Source organism: Opisthocomus hoazin, chromosome 10 (genome assembly GCF_030867145.1).
Source record: "Opisthocomus hoazin isolate bOpiHoa1 chromosome 10, bOpiHoa1.hap1, whole genome shotgun sequence".
In the NCBI taxonomy this organism is placed as follows: domain Eukaryota; kingdom Metazoa; phylum Chordata; class Aves; order Opisthocomiformes; family Opisthocomidae; genus Opisthocomus; species Opisthocomus hoazin.
Window position 1 is genome coordinate 16942534 of NC_134423.1, and position 14719 is coordinate 16957252.

Genomic DNA, 14719 nt, shown 5'->3' on the forward strand with positions numbered 1-14719 from the left:
GGATATATGGGTATTTAGGTATCTATGAGGCTTTAACTCGAGGAAGCAGTTAGGCATCGGTTTGTGGCTGGCTGTGCTTAACAGCAATTTGTAGTTGCTTGACTAAAAACCTTTGAAAAGTTCAGCCTAGAAATGGACCACTGTTCTAACAGAGTCTGGCCAGCACAAGCCATGGTATACAGGTTAGAGCCCCAGGCTGAGACAAACTGTTCTCTAGACTCTGTTGACCCTGTTGACTAGATCTTCTAAGGCAGCAACGGGAGATTAGACCCACACAGCAGGTGTCAGCACTTCCAGCATAGACCTATCAACTTAATGTGAGATTCATCTTGCCCAGGCTCCTAATTTTGGAATCTTATTTGAAAACTACATCTTTACCCAGATTAATTCAAATTATATTCAATGCTTCATTTTTTAAACTCATAACTATTGATGATTTGATGGCAAAGTTATATCACTATGTATGCAACATGCTGGATTACCCTCAGGGAACCCCGGTTAAAGCCTCTTACTAATTCTGTTGTTAAATCCTAAGGATTCAAAACATCAAGGTGTCAATATACATCTGCACTGTAGCACAGGCACAACAATGCCTTGACAATGTCAAAACTAAAAAAAACCCAGCAAAATAAAAAATGAATGCTTTTAAGTAAAAAGAAAGCTATAATTTTAGAAAAACATATATATAGAGAAAACACTTAAGCAGAAACAGCAGAAGTTAATTTCAAGTTCCTGATAATCACCATCCCAAACACCAATGATTTTGTAAACTGATCAGATAATTAATGATGATACATTTTTTCCTAAACCATTGCTGCTTATTCTTTTGGTTCCTTATTCACCTAAGCACTTACATAGTGTGATTTATGCAGCCTATATGTTATTTTTCTCTGCTCTTTTACTACTAGCCTTAGTACTTTTTTTTGCTGTCTAATACTGAACAAACTGCATATACTCACACTAGCTGCTTGCTCTTAGCTGCTGGTGTTTTCTTTTTACAATGCAGTTACAGTGCAATAACCTTCTAGAAGGTACCAGGTACTACAGACAATTCAGCTCCCTTCACAACTACAATAATATTCTCGAGCCAGTGCAAACAAGTGATGCAATGCAAGCTGTGTTCTTCCCAAGGGTGGAGAGCATCCCCCAGCCAGACTCTCAACTTGTTTCTTCCCAAGGAGAACAACTTGCAAGGTCACTTTTGAACCCTTATTTCCCATGGGGTGGCCACAGTCCACCCAGCAGAGCAAAGGGAAAAGAAAATTAACCTCTGAACTATCTTTGCTCATATACAGAGTACATGAACTAGCAAACAGCAATACATAACACTAACTAATTGCAGCTTCACTTGCAAGGATTGAAAGATTCTCTGACATGATCTGAAAAGGTACATGACTACTACTGAATTCCTATGATTTTATTTGGAAGCTTAGATTAGATGGTAGCATATCAATGTGTAAGTTGTGTATAATTTCCAAATGCACAAGCCTCAATTATTTTTATAATGTTTCTGTAAGAGTTGCTAGTGATTCCCATCCAGATCTATCAGTCAGAAATTGATTTAACTAGAAGAAAAACAGCACCAGCTGAATAGATTATAACTTCTATACTTTTTCCTTTTTAAAGCACTGCAGAAACAAGATAACCCTAGAATATATTACTTCATGTAACAAAGAATTTGACAGGATTAGTACTGTAACTATTCTCCAGTTAACCGGGTTTCTTTATGTGACCATCACTGTTTGATCATGTAATAGCTACATTTGTTATTCTGATGTATACAAATAGCATTTTTTTAATGATGATTCTGTTCTCTAAGCAGCCAAAATATCTATGGGTTGGCCCCTATAATGTGATTTGGACTTATAGCAGTTTTTTGAATAGCGAGGACTCTAATAATAGATCACACTAACAAAAATCAATCCATATTTCAAATAACTAACTAGACATAAGCAGAAAAGCATTTAAAAGAAGGCATGCAAGTCAGATGCATTAAGAAATAGTTTGAACTGTCGCAAAAGGTTGAACATCTCCGAACTCTTGTCAAGGCTTAATATCCAAATACACCTCTCTTCCTGTTCATTCACCTGCTTCATTCCTGTTCTGAATCTGTTTCACAGTTCAGCACACCAGATAATTTTTCTTGTCATGACTGTCTCAGCCCAGCTGACTCTGGTTAGAAGTCTCTTCTTGCAGCAGCCCAACCCATGATCAACACCAAAGAATGGAGATAAGCAACCAGACTTCTTAAAGGCCAGACCAATGTTCTTGCTGCTCTTTTCAGACATTACTTGCTTGTAACAGAATAAAACACTTTAATACCAGCCTTTTACAATTACATCAAGATTCTTACCTAACAGCCTAAAGAACCTCAATAACCTTCTCATTTTTTGCCTGAAGTGTGTATGCACAAATGTAAAAAAAAAAAAATCCAAACCAGAATACATCACTACACATAGAAATAGTCACGAGAATGCACACGCAACAGATGCTAGTTATTGTTTACTACTGGGAGGTTCTCAACATGGTCTGGAATAGTCTGCAGGGAGACTTTTATACCACCTACCAAACATTGCTGCTGCGAAATTTTCTAGCATCTTTCAAGCAGATATACAGCTTCTACAGTGTTATAAAGGGCCATGCTTGGGGCAACTTGGACTGGATTAGACTGACATTGTGCAATTACTATACACAATAAAAATAACAACAAGTTTTCCTGCACAGTGTAATACAACCTACTTTAAATTTTGTCTTAATGCCCATGGCATTCCATAGCATCTACAGGAATCATGAACCAAAGATCCAACTTTCCAGTAGGTGACACCTGTTGTCCCAGTGATGTGTTCCACAACAAATAAGGGCATAACAGTAAAGAAAACGTGTCATTGATAAAGAAAAACAAACAAACAAACAAAAAACACAGGAGGGAGAAAAGACAAGAAAAGACATTAAATTTTTTTGAGCAGGGCAGAACAAATGTTTGACTGCAAAGCTTCAGGTCCAGCTGGGAGAAGGCCAAGACTAATTTAACCTTTGGTCAAATGGTTGGGAGTTAGCTAGTTTCCTTTTTCCTCTTACATCACTCTCAGAGATTTCGACAAAAATAATATGGCCCCGATTACATGACATTACAGGCTCTCATAATGCACTGGGGAGGACAGTGTTGAAACCCCTTGGAGACAAATTAATCCCGGCAAAGCAACAGCTGTAAGATTGCTATAAACAGGGAAAACAATGACAATGTTTGCATCATGTACTTGTATGATTTTAATATAGCTTATTAAGAGGATTAGATTATCAGATTTTTTTAAGAGGTCTGGCAGCCTTGTATCATCATGAAAATATCAGTTGCCGGGTTGCATGTGCAGTTGCTATTAAGACATTTAACCACTCACTACATTCTTTTAAAAAGCTAAAGCAGACCCAGGTATAAGATGATTTATCTCACTTTCAGAAAACGTATGCAGTCAGATTACACATGATCTACCAGAGTTTTTTTAATGTGCTGGAACGGATCACCACTTCTGTCACCCCCTGTCTCACACAGCCCTGAGACCAATGGGGTGTCGAGTAGGTGCTTGGCCCGCCTGCCTCTGCTGCCCGCGCCCTGGCACACTGCTCAGGAGCGCTGCAAGGACCTCTCCGCGGGCCTGGCGCAGAGAGCTGCTTCAGCCTTTGCTCTTCAGAAAAAAAATCATTCCCTAGTCCAGCAAAACACAACCCTCCCATCCCCTGCCTTCCAGTTATTCTATACACACACCCCTTTTCTAGTACATTTACCAATGCTGACGTGGTATCAAACACGTGCCGTTCTCCTCTGCTGTAGAACCACTCTGGTTGTAGCCCCCACGCTTATTTTGGAAAACGACAAACTGACCTGAAGGCAGATTCCAGTCTAAACCCCGTCTCTGTAATGGCTCCTGTGCCCAGCCCACGCACCCTCCCAGGTTTTGGCAGCCCACGTCCACGTGCTGCCCGCGAGCTGAGGGCGAAGCTCAGCCACCTGCACCTGGTCTCCCAGTGGCCCTCCCGGGCCATGGCGGAGCCACCCTCCAGGCCCACTAACGGGCCTCCGGAGAGCAGCAAAGCGGCGTTTCAGTTGGGCCAGACTGCAGAAGATGGGGGTAACCCTCACCATGTTCCTCACCCACCCACACCTCCTGCTTCCAGAGCAGTGCACTAAATCTCGAGTGTGAGCTCCACACACCGAGGCGATGGCACCGGGGGGGGACGACGCTTCCAGTGCAGGAAGGACACATGATGGGTGGAAGGCAGATTTACCGGGGCCAGTTCTGGATGCAGCCAGCGGATGAAGAGAAGCACTGTGAGGCCATCCTGGCCAACGAGCCGGGGCAACGCTGCCCACAGGCTGGCTGCTACAGCCCTCGCTGCCACAGCGCTCCCCAGAGCCTGCCTGGACTGAGGCCAACCCTTCCCCACAGCTGCACCCAGGGAGCAGCCTGCGGAGGACGAGGGGATTGGGGCGGCCCCGCGGCTGGGCCCCCGCAGCCCCTCGCTGCGGCAGCGGGGAGAACCTTCTGGAACCTTCGGCGCCGCCCCTCGCCGCTAGAGCCCCAGCGGGAAGTGGTGGCTGCGGCCCAGCAGTGTGAGCTCACCAGCCGCAGCCTCATCATCAGCCGCACCGAGAACCCTAACCCACCCTGGCACCCTGCCACAGCCCGGCCCTCCTCGTGTCACTCGTGCCGGCGGCCTGGCCCCAGGCACCTGCTGCACACCAGCTCTCGCCCAAGCAGCCGAACCGTGCCCGTGCGGGAAGGACCTCAGCGAAATACTACGCTTTGCTGTGATAACGCAGCCAAAACTACCTCCCTGAGTTTACAGCAGCCGGTGGAATGCTGTGCAGTTCGAGAAGTGTGGAGACTTCTACATTTGCTATGAGGAGAGTGGGAGATGATTTTTTCCCAAACTGAGACAATATATGGAGAAGTATTTTTAGGTGCTTTGTGTTACTTCTTTGAGAATAGGATCTGCTTGGGTTTTATTTTCCCTTACTCGGTTTGGATTGTGTTTCTGCCTTACGGTTCGGAGAAGTAAATATAGATGTTCATGCTAACTGTGAAATATGACAGTACAGTCGTGTTTTAGAACTATTTTTATATATGGTAACCTTAATTTTATCAGATTAAATTTAACTTATGATTGCAATTTGTAATGCTTCATTTAATAGATTGTAGCTAATAATGTCATGACTACAACAAATAGTATATAGTATCATAAATATTGCTGTGAAATTTAGTGCACATGGCAAGTTAGAAATTTCACAAATGGCATAAAGCAGTTTTACAAAAATTTGCATTGCTTTTGAATAAACACCATTTTTCACTTAAAATTATTCAGGTGAGACAAGACATGACTGGATATGCTGTTATGTTCCCATACGTGTTTACACATTTTATATGTATACTTCAGAAAAATGTATAGATTTCACAACAGATGTTAAGAACGTTACAGGAACTATACCTTGACAAATGCTGTATCATTACATTGTATGTAATCAACAGGGGTTTAAAAACGTAAAAATCCACAGAGGTTTAAAAAACCTACTTTCTTCTTAGCGACATTTTAACATAATATAATAAAATGTGCAAACTTGACAACAAGTAATTAATAAAACCAGTGAAAGTTTGCACACTATGTTGAAAGCTCAGGACTACCCACAAACTTAAAAGCTGCGAATACATATGCCTCTGGCTGCGCAGTCTTCACTTCAGGTCTGGGCTGGGCTGCTGCCCATCCGAGGGCTGTCACGTTGTGCCCGAGACCAGAGCTCTCCCCTGACAGCGGGGGCAGGTTCCACACCCCGCAGCTTCCAATAGCCTCTGCTGTGTTGAAGGGGGCAGAGAAGGCTGCGGGGTGGCACGTGGAGCACGCTGCCCCAGTACCCAAGACGTGTCCAGCTCTCTGCGCAGAGAGGACAAACAGGACTGAAGGAGTATCTGTTGCTGTATATTCCCACTCACACTGTTCACAAAGTCATGGCACTGGTCTAACATGAAACCAGAAAGATGGAGCATGCTTCCAGGCCACATACACTGCCATGCGTGTAGCGAACGTATAGGTGTCTGCCATGCCTTGCTGGGAATGGGACTCTGGCAGTCAGGTGCTGCCCAGGGGCCATCGCTGTGGCCTGGCAGACAGGGCCTTCCTATATTTAGTGAGGGCAGGAGAGTGAGCCTGTTTGGGGGACATCTTTACAGCAGGTCAGATAAGCAGTTATGGGTGTTCTTGCGGAGAGCATAGCTGTCTTTTATTAGGAGATGCAAAGTATGTCTCAAAGCAAGGGTCTCCACTGCTATGCAAGGTATGCTTTGATGTTATTCCTCCGAATGATTTTTCAAGATCTACTGAATTGGAAAGGCATCTCTACATATGGTGGAAGAAACAATAAGATCTGTCACGTAACAAGGCCATAATAGAGCACTTACCTTGAAATGTAATTGTTCTGCATTTATGCAAAAGATATATAAGTCTGCTGGGAAACAAACGAGGTTTTGCAAGGATCATTCCAGTCATAGAAAGAAAGAATGCTCTTGCTTCATGAAGGCCTTATTAACTCTATATATTTTCATGTATTTTCCAAAGAAAGTTTACAGTCTATTTAAAGTGTAAGACCTGTGCTAGGAAAAAAAAAACAGGAGGGGGCAAAAAATTTAAGTATCAGCAATACTCTAGAATATGCATCTAGGAACTACTTGTATGCCTTGCAGAGTTATGCCATCTTTCTAGTCCTACATTATGACAGCTGTAATCTCAAGCAGGCACTAAGTAAATCAGGCAAGCTCACTTAAATGTGGTCCACAGTGCTTTTTTGGCCTTAAACTGACCCTAGTACCATGCTACCATGAAGGACATGATCTTGGCTACCCATAATCATCTAAACAATTAAGTACCATTTGATCAGCTTTACTCTAGAATGGCAAATAAAGAGACTGGCCTGTTTTGGTCAAGGAATAAGGTAGGAATGCAGGATGGTAGCAAGGAGACTGCTAAAATAACCTGCAGCATAACAGGCAGTCTACATGAATGTCAACCCACACTAACATCACTCCAAAAATTCACTGTTTTCAAACAGGATACTAGTATACATGCACTGCCCCACCCACTAGCGTGCAAAAATAATTACTTGAAGAATAACAGGGGTGAGTAGCCCATGGCACTCATGGCTAAAAAAGTCAGCACATGGATGAATTCTGAATGCCATGTAGGAAGGCTAGTGTGTGGCTGAGAGCTGAAAGTTACAAAAGCTGAAGAGAGGTATCCATGGAAAGTAGCAGCTTACAGCTTCCAGTGAGTTTAGCTCCACCTGGAGTCCCCATACCACCCCATCAGATGGCTCCTCTGGAAATCAACAGGAGCTGAAAGTGCTGCCTTGCCAGAAGAACGGTGTTGCATTTAGCTCCAATCTACTCACATATGTCACCTTTAACTTCAGAAGGAAATACCCAGTTTATCACTGGACACCAAAATAGGGTACTGGGCACTCATAAAATGTTGCTGACCAAAGCAGTATAACACGTTGTTAAGCCAGTTCCTCAACCTAATGGAGCAGTTTTGGTAAAGTTCCTTGTTAGAAAAATTGGGACCATACTTCTCTAGTAATTGCATGAAGAAACTCTTAGTGTTGTTTAAAGGACAGCTGGGTAAGAGGAAACTAATCACCATAGTCAATTTAGAGGAGCAATGAGATTTGCGTTTGTGGCTCTGCTGCCTTATTAATGATCACAATATGGGAAAAAATCCCTTCTAGGACTGACTAGTCAAGAACCATTGGGTGAAGGAAGCGGGAGATAGCTGGGGTTGCTCTCCTGAGTCTCTGCAGTAAAATCCCTTTGTATGATCCTGCTTTTAATAGAACATTTAAAAAATTAAAACTAACAGTTTATGAAAGTCAGTATGCAGCCCCATTGCTTATAAATGCACACACAGGTATACATGCATATTACTGAAAGGTACATTTTTACTTAACCTCTGAATGTCTTCCATTTCATGGTACACTTTTATGGTGGGAAGTTATTGACATCAGAAAGGAAGAATAATGAAACTGAGGTCACAGAGTTATTTACACTGGCGGGTGGATCCCACAGCATTCCTGTATGATTCGATTGTTTTGATGACCCTCTTTTTGGGATTCTGTCACACATTACATCTGATATTTGGATCTTGGTAAGTTGAAAGGGACACTGAAAGGTTTGTTTGGTTACCGTTACCAGTGAGTTAACACAAGGTTAAAAAGCCTGTCCCTGTTCAAGACAATGGCACAATTCCCAATGACTTCAGGAAGTTTCCAAACTCCCTGTCCCAAAGTGCTAACAAGCCAAACAGAAGAAGGAGCCCTGTGGATACCAAGCTGAGCAGGGGACCAAGGAACACCCAGAGAAATCTCATTAAATTATTGAGGGAGGGAAGGAGAAGGAATAGTCAGCAGTATACAAGTTCCTTGAAAAGGCAAGCTTTATTTTTAATTCTGCTGTTGAAAGCAAAATTTGGGAATTACTGCCTTCAAGGCTTTTGTTTAGAGTTCGGAACTGACAGTCCACTGCTACATAAACCAATTAAAAAAATAGAGCACAAAAAGCTGTGTTTAGATCATAAGCAGAAATCTCATAAACGCCCCAGTCCTCAGATGAGCCTCCCCTCTGTTTTCAGTCATTACTGTTAAGCTGTTAACCTTCACAGATACTGTACCACAGTCTGGCCAGCACTAAATAAAAACACAGGCCACAGTGATTGGAAAAAACAGACTAGTGACACATTAGCAACAAGGATGTGTAAGTATGGCTGTGAATAACATGGCTCTGATCCTAGTGCAGAAGCTAAGGGCTTCATTACATTTAATTACTTCCGGCTTTAAATCAAGGCCTGCTTCAAAATGAGGGTGGCTTCCATTAAACTAAATTACTTTCCCCTCAAGCTTGTATGGAAAAGTACAGTACCAAAGGAAGACAGCTTCTATTAAAAGCAGTATGGTAAAGGTGCTGCTGCCAGTCTAGAGATGGTTTGTAACTGGGAGCAGCTCATAAATGAAGTTTTATATGGTATCTGTCTTTAATACTTTATGAGGGAGAAACCTTTGTATCTGGCTTGGTTCCTTTCTGCCTGTTTTTTTTTGCTGCTCGTTGTGCTGCTCTGAACTGCTATATGACAAACTTTCCTAACGCAGAAGTTACACATCAGCACCCTGATTCTTTTTCCTGTGGGCTCCCCTCCTCGCTGGGTGGATATAGGGAGTGACGGTATGATATGCAGCAACACGAGACTTCCCAGAAACAGAGTGGACTCTGAGATGCAGGCAGGTTTGGATTACCGTGTGTTTGAGCATAGATTTCAAACATAAACACATTAAGTGATAGAAGAAACTCTCTCCCACAAAGGTCACGACAGTTATATCCTGGACCTACCCAGATGACAGGCCCAATTATTACTGATTAAAAAAGCAGTAAGAAGCAAAACACCAGCAACAGCCCTCGATAAAATAATCTGCTGTGGAATACACCAGATTCCTAGTGGACAAGCTGAAACGAAAATGAGGGATTGGTTACTCAAATCAAACCAAATACGAACTGAACAAGAATTTACCCAAATCTTCTGACAGGTTTTTTTAATCCCTGTTGTGTTTCTGGCTCTCACTCATATTCAGCATCTGCTCTCTATCCTTGATCACTATACGAACATTTGTTCCATGCACTTAATTTCATTCTCTTTCATTTTACAGCCTGCGTGTTTCATTTGTTCATTCTTTGACTTGCCCTCACATTTTCTCAGCTTTTCATCTCTTTCTGCTTCTTTTTTCCTGTCTCCTGGCTTTACTGTCTCTTTCTCTGTCTTTTTTTGCCTTAGCCTATACAGCCCTAAATTTCCCTTCCCTATTTCCCTGTTGCCTTCCTGTCACCATTTGTTTTCTATCACCCTGCTTTTCTGCTGGCTGATGTTGGAAATATTTCAGGAATTCCTAATTCACAGTGCCATGAGAACAGTTATCTTTGCATTTTCACTAGTGAAAGTGCTCTTGCACGGTGAGGATGATGACGGAGCAAGCCTGGGACAGAGAGGCTTCAGATGGACTCTTCCCTGAGCCCACTTTGCCTCCAGAGTGGTACGCTCCAGTGTGGAATGTGTGAGAGGAAGCTAGGTCCATGGGGAGCGTTCAGGCTGGGGGCAGGGAATGTGTATTCAGAAACCTCAAATTCCACACAACAGAAATCAGTACAGGAGAAACTGAAATACAAGAGAGAAGCAGGATGAAGAACCAGCTGGAGAGAGCCGGGGGGGGGGGGGGAAGGAAAAAAAATACACCCACCAACACCACACCCTAGCTTTCAAGTTTTTCTTCCATGCAGGTGCAGATCAGCAGCAGCACCAGCCCTTGCTAATATTCACTTGCTCTGAGTAGTAATACTAAGAAAGACTCAGACCTCAATCTATCCATTATTTCTTTCCCTGAGCAGGGTTAGGGGTCACCTTTAAAATAACAACTGCAAACGAAAGGCAATTACATGGAATAAAAAATGATCAGAGACAGCCAATACATGGACTGCTGGTGACTTGTCATTGTACTATGACAATATGCCAACTCAAAAGTCACCACAGAGAGAAAAACAAATAAATGGGTAAGTATTCCAGTATCTAGATATGTCTCAGGAAAAGACCATCAAAGGTTAAACCACCTACTTTGTTATTGCTTCTGCTGCTCCTGCTATTGTTATTTGTATTCTGGTATCACCCAGAGGCCTCAACCAACATCAAGACCGTTGTGTTAGGCACAAGATAAATATGCACAGGAAGAAAAAGTTCCTGTTTTAAAAACTTAAAGCTTAATGGATAAGATGAGCAAGAAGTTGAGGAGAAACAGAGATAAAGAGCAGTGAAATGACTCAAACTGAGTTACGGCAGGTCAGTCAGAGTGCTCCTGTCCTATGTTTTATAGTTGCAAGGAGTTGAATAGCAAGAAATTCAGAATATTGTGTATACTATTATGTTTATTGTTTAGAAATATAAGAATTCCACAGGTTCTTCCATCTACAGTGATGGAAGCCTCCTCTGTATATGCAGATAAAAATTAGTTCATGTTCACTGCTCTCTAGGTTGGTCCTTCACATGCCCACCATACTGCCCCACCATGATAAACATACATAATATTAATTAGCATTTACAGATCACGTGTAGACGGTGATAAGGTCAGGATATGTTCAGCTAATACAGAGTGTAGTCTTGTCTAGTTCTCTTCCTTCTTCTATTCAATATCTGCACTGGCTTTAATTCAGCTCTCACAGCCTTAAGAGCTGCCAGAACTGTCATGCTGTTACAGAAAAGGTAACCTTAATCACCAGGTAGGACTCTAGAGCTCCTTGGACTCTGAGGTCATCTCTGCTTCAACTTCACATTCTCCAAATATTACTGCAAACAGTTTGCTAAAACGCTACACTCAAGTATGTACAACCTCATTTACTCATCATAGGACTTCCAGCCAAACCTGTGCATGAAAATCTGATTTACACATGCTTGATTAACCACTTTTCAATACAGATGCAAAAAAGTTGCTGTGCAGCTGAAATTCAAACAGTAAATTAAGCTAGTGGCTAGTAAAGGGAAGCCACATGTCTACACAATGCAACAGCAGTCATCGTGCCAAACAGCAGCAGCACAGCATAATGCTCAAAATCAGTGTTTTAAAATCTTCAGAAACATTTTACTGAAGAGCTACAACCTGCTAATGTGAGATAGTGCAGAGATATCCCTAACTACTAGTTGCAGACTACTACCGACATATCAGGATGGGACTCATGGAAGAACACTGCCTATCAACACCATTTACCTTTTTCAGAACTTCAGACCTTAAAAAAATTGCAGAATCACGACAGTGCTAGTCCAGCAACAGCAGCTACTCCCAAGACTTCAGGATGGATGCACTGTGGCTGGTAACACTGCAAGACACTCATAAGATAATTAACCATAAGGTTTGTTTACGCTGGGTCAACAGAACACAGTGGTACCATGTTTGAGAGATGGCTATCCATTAAACTGACAAGTACTGAAATTACTTTCAGCATGATTCACTACTATCAAACATTTTTCCCCTAAATAACAGAGAAGAGTAAGCAAGAGAATGTCTGTAATGATTACCTTTCCCTACTAAAACAGCTTTTCCTTGTCAAGATAACAGAGAAACACCCCTGAGCTGACCAGCTGCCAGTGCCAGTCGCAGTCTTCCAAGCACCATGCAAGCTTCAGGCAGCAGACCTGTGACTATGGCAGAGCACCCATGAGTCTTTGTCCTCATGATTTCCCCTGAAATCCTATTAACTGACAGTTACTGCAGCATTGATTGACTCCTGTCATGAAAGCAAAAACCAAAGTAGCATGTTTTTCGAAAGCTGTTGAACAGTTTAAGATGGCTAACCGGAAAAGAAACAAGGAGTGACAAAACCCTGACATGGGGAATGAGCAGAGTTTTCTGAAACTGTGACAGAAACAAGCAAGGGGAATTAATTCCATCCAGTGTACTTCTGTCAGAATGACGCATTCCTGAGCACCTATTTCAGCATTATTTGGCTCCAACCTATAAAGATCAGAACCCAGTAACACCCAGCAGCGATCAGCTGAGAAAAAATTAGCACAAGACAGAGTAGGTTAATCATTGTGGCCTATTTGAAGCACTTATAAAACAGAGGTGGTCCTTTATTCTCAGTAGTCCTCATGCATGTCACCATAAAATCCCTCAAGGAAACTGATGAAATTCAAGGTACTTAATAAGCCTCTTCTCAGGTTCTGTTCCAAATATTTAAACTTAATTTGTAATTATTAAGCACTGGTGGCCTCAGGATGCAAAAAATAGAGAGGGAAAGTCAGGAAAGAAGTCAGGTACGAATCAAAATATGCCCAACCACAAAAATACTTCATCATTACTTTATAAGCTTTTGAAAAATGAACCCACTTTGTTGTTAAGATCAGAATGGAACTGCTACTTCAGATGGTGTTCAAAATATGGCATGGCTAGAGCAGGTGTGGACACATCAGACAAATAGAAACTTACAGAAAATTATCCGAGGTTTAATGTGGATTGCAAACTGAATGCGAGTCAGCCATACCGTGCTGTTGCAAAAACACTTGAATACAAGAGTGCAGAAGCAGAAGCACAAGCAAGAAGACATGTTTACAGAGTACAGTTACAGGTTGGAGATAGTGAAAATACTGAGGCTGACCAGTGTTTCTGAAAGCACGATCACAGAAAGACTCAATGAACTAGAGGTACACAGCCCAGTGAAAATACTCCAGAAAGTGATGGGGGGTGGGAAGGTTGGGAACAGTAACAACCTCTGAACATGTAAAAGGCTATACAAAAAAGATTGGAAGAGTCTGACGTCCATAAATTTAAACTGTGGCAGTGGAAATTCAGATCAGGCATTAGGAAAAAATCCTTCTACTGTTAAAATATTATACTGGACTAGCTCACCTGAAAAACTGTTGTGTCTTCATCACTGGACATCTTTAAGAATAGTTAAACAAAGACTTCTTGGGAATGACTGAGGCAGACTGCATCACTCCTTTGGGCAAGGAGATAGACTGGATAGTTGTTCAGCACAATTTTTCATATTGTTCATTGTAATACCAATCACCTGGTATGTCTTCTATATAACTCCCTTCTCTGGACAGGGAAACAACACTAGGCTTCTGGTAACACTTATATTCAAATCCCCCAGTTGCCAGACGTTCAAATTAGAGAGTGAGTTTGGAAGAGCAAAAAAGATAGGTTATCAACACATTGTAAATGGTAATCTGGAGTCTAAAAAACAGAAACTCAATTACAACAGTGAAGGACAGATTGCATTTGGAGATGTTCTCAAATCACTTGCCATAATGAGAAATCACAGCCATAATTTTCTGTGCAACTGACACAGTTTTAAAATAGTGTGACCACCGTCATGTTAGCTCAGGTATTCTCTTTTCATGTTGTCTGATGCAAAATTACTCTTGACTTTTCCTGTGGAGAAGAGAGGGAAGTGGCTTTCTCCACAAGGCTTATGGGGAAAACCAAGAAAAAGAGGTTGACAGGATTTTTAAACTAATGCTCTTGATTAGCGCTCATGTTAGGTTCAAAACATTATCTTCCGTGTTCAACATGTCAATCTCTTTTACTTTTGTAACAAAAATATAGTCAGACCTGTGCATATTGCATTTCAGAAAAGTCATTTTTTTTGAAACATCTGTTTGGAAGTGTTAAGGTTCTGCTGAAAAACCTCACACAGATGTGGGCAGCATGCCATATTCTGAACAACAATAGAATCTCCAAACATCCTCCCAGGACATCCTTAAATAAAATTCCCAAAGAAAAATGAACTCAAAGGTTTTTAACCAAAATTTTGTTTTGATAAGCTGCACAAGGTAACATATCTGCACATGGTACCATGTCTGTGCTAAGCCGCACGTGGTAGCATATCTGTCCAGCTGCATGGAAGACCAAGTCAGCTGCCACTTTCTGGCAGTGCGATGTCTTGCACTACTGCATGTAGTTACATTACCATGGTCCCACAGTACGTTTTCAACTACCCCGTGTCTACTGATCCCTCGTCTCTTAGGTGAAGAAGAACAAAAAGGGGGAAAAAACACCACAGAACTCAGAGCAGTATGTTATTCTTATTTCTTCCCTTTCTGCCATCACAGTACCCTGTATGTGCTGAATATTTGCCAGGATTCTCCACCC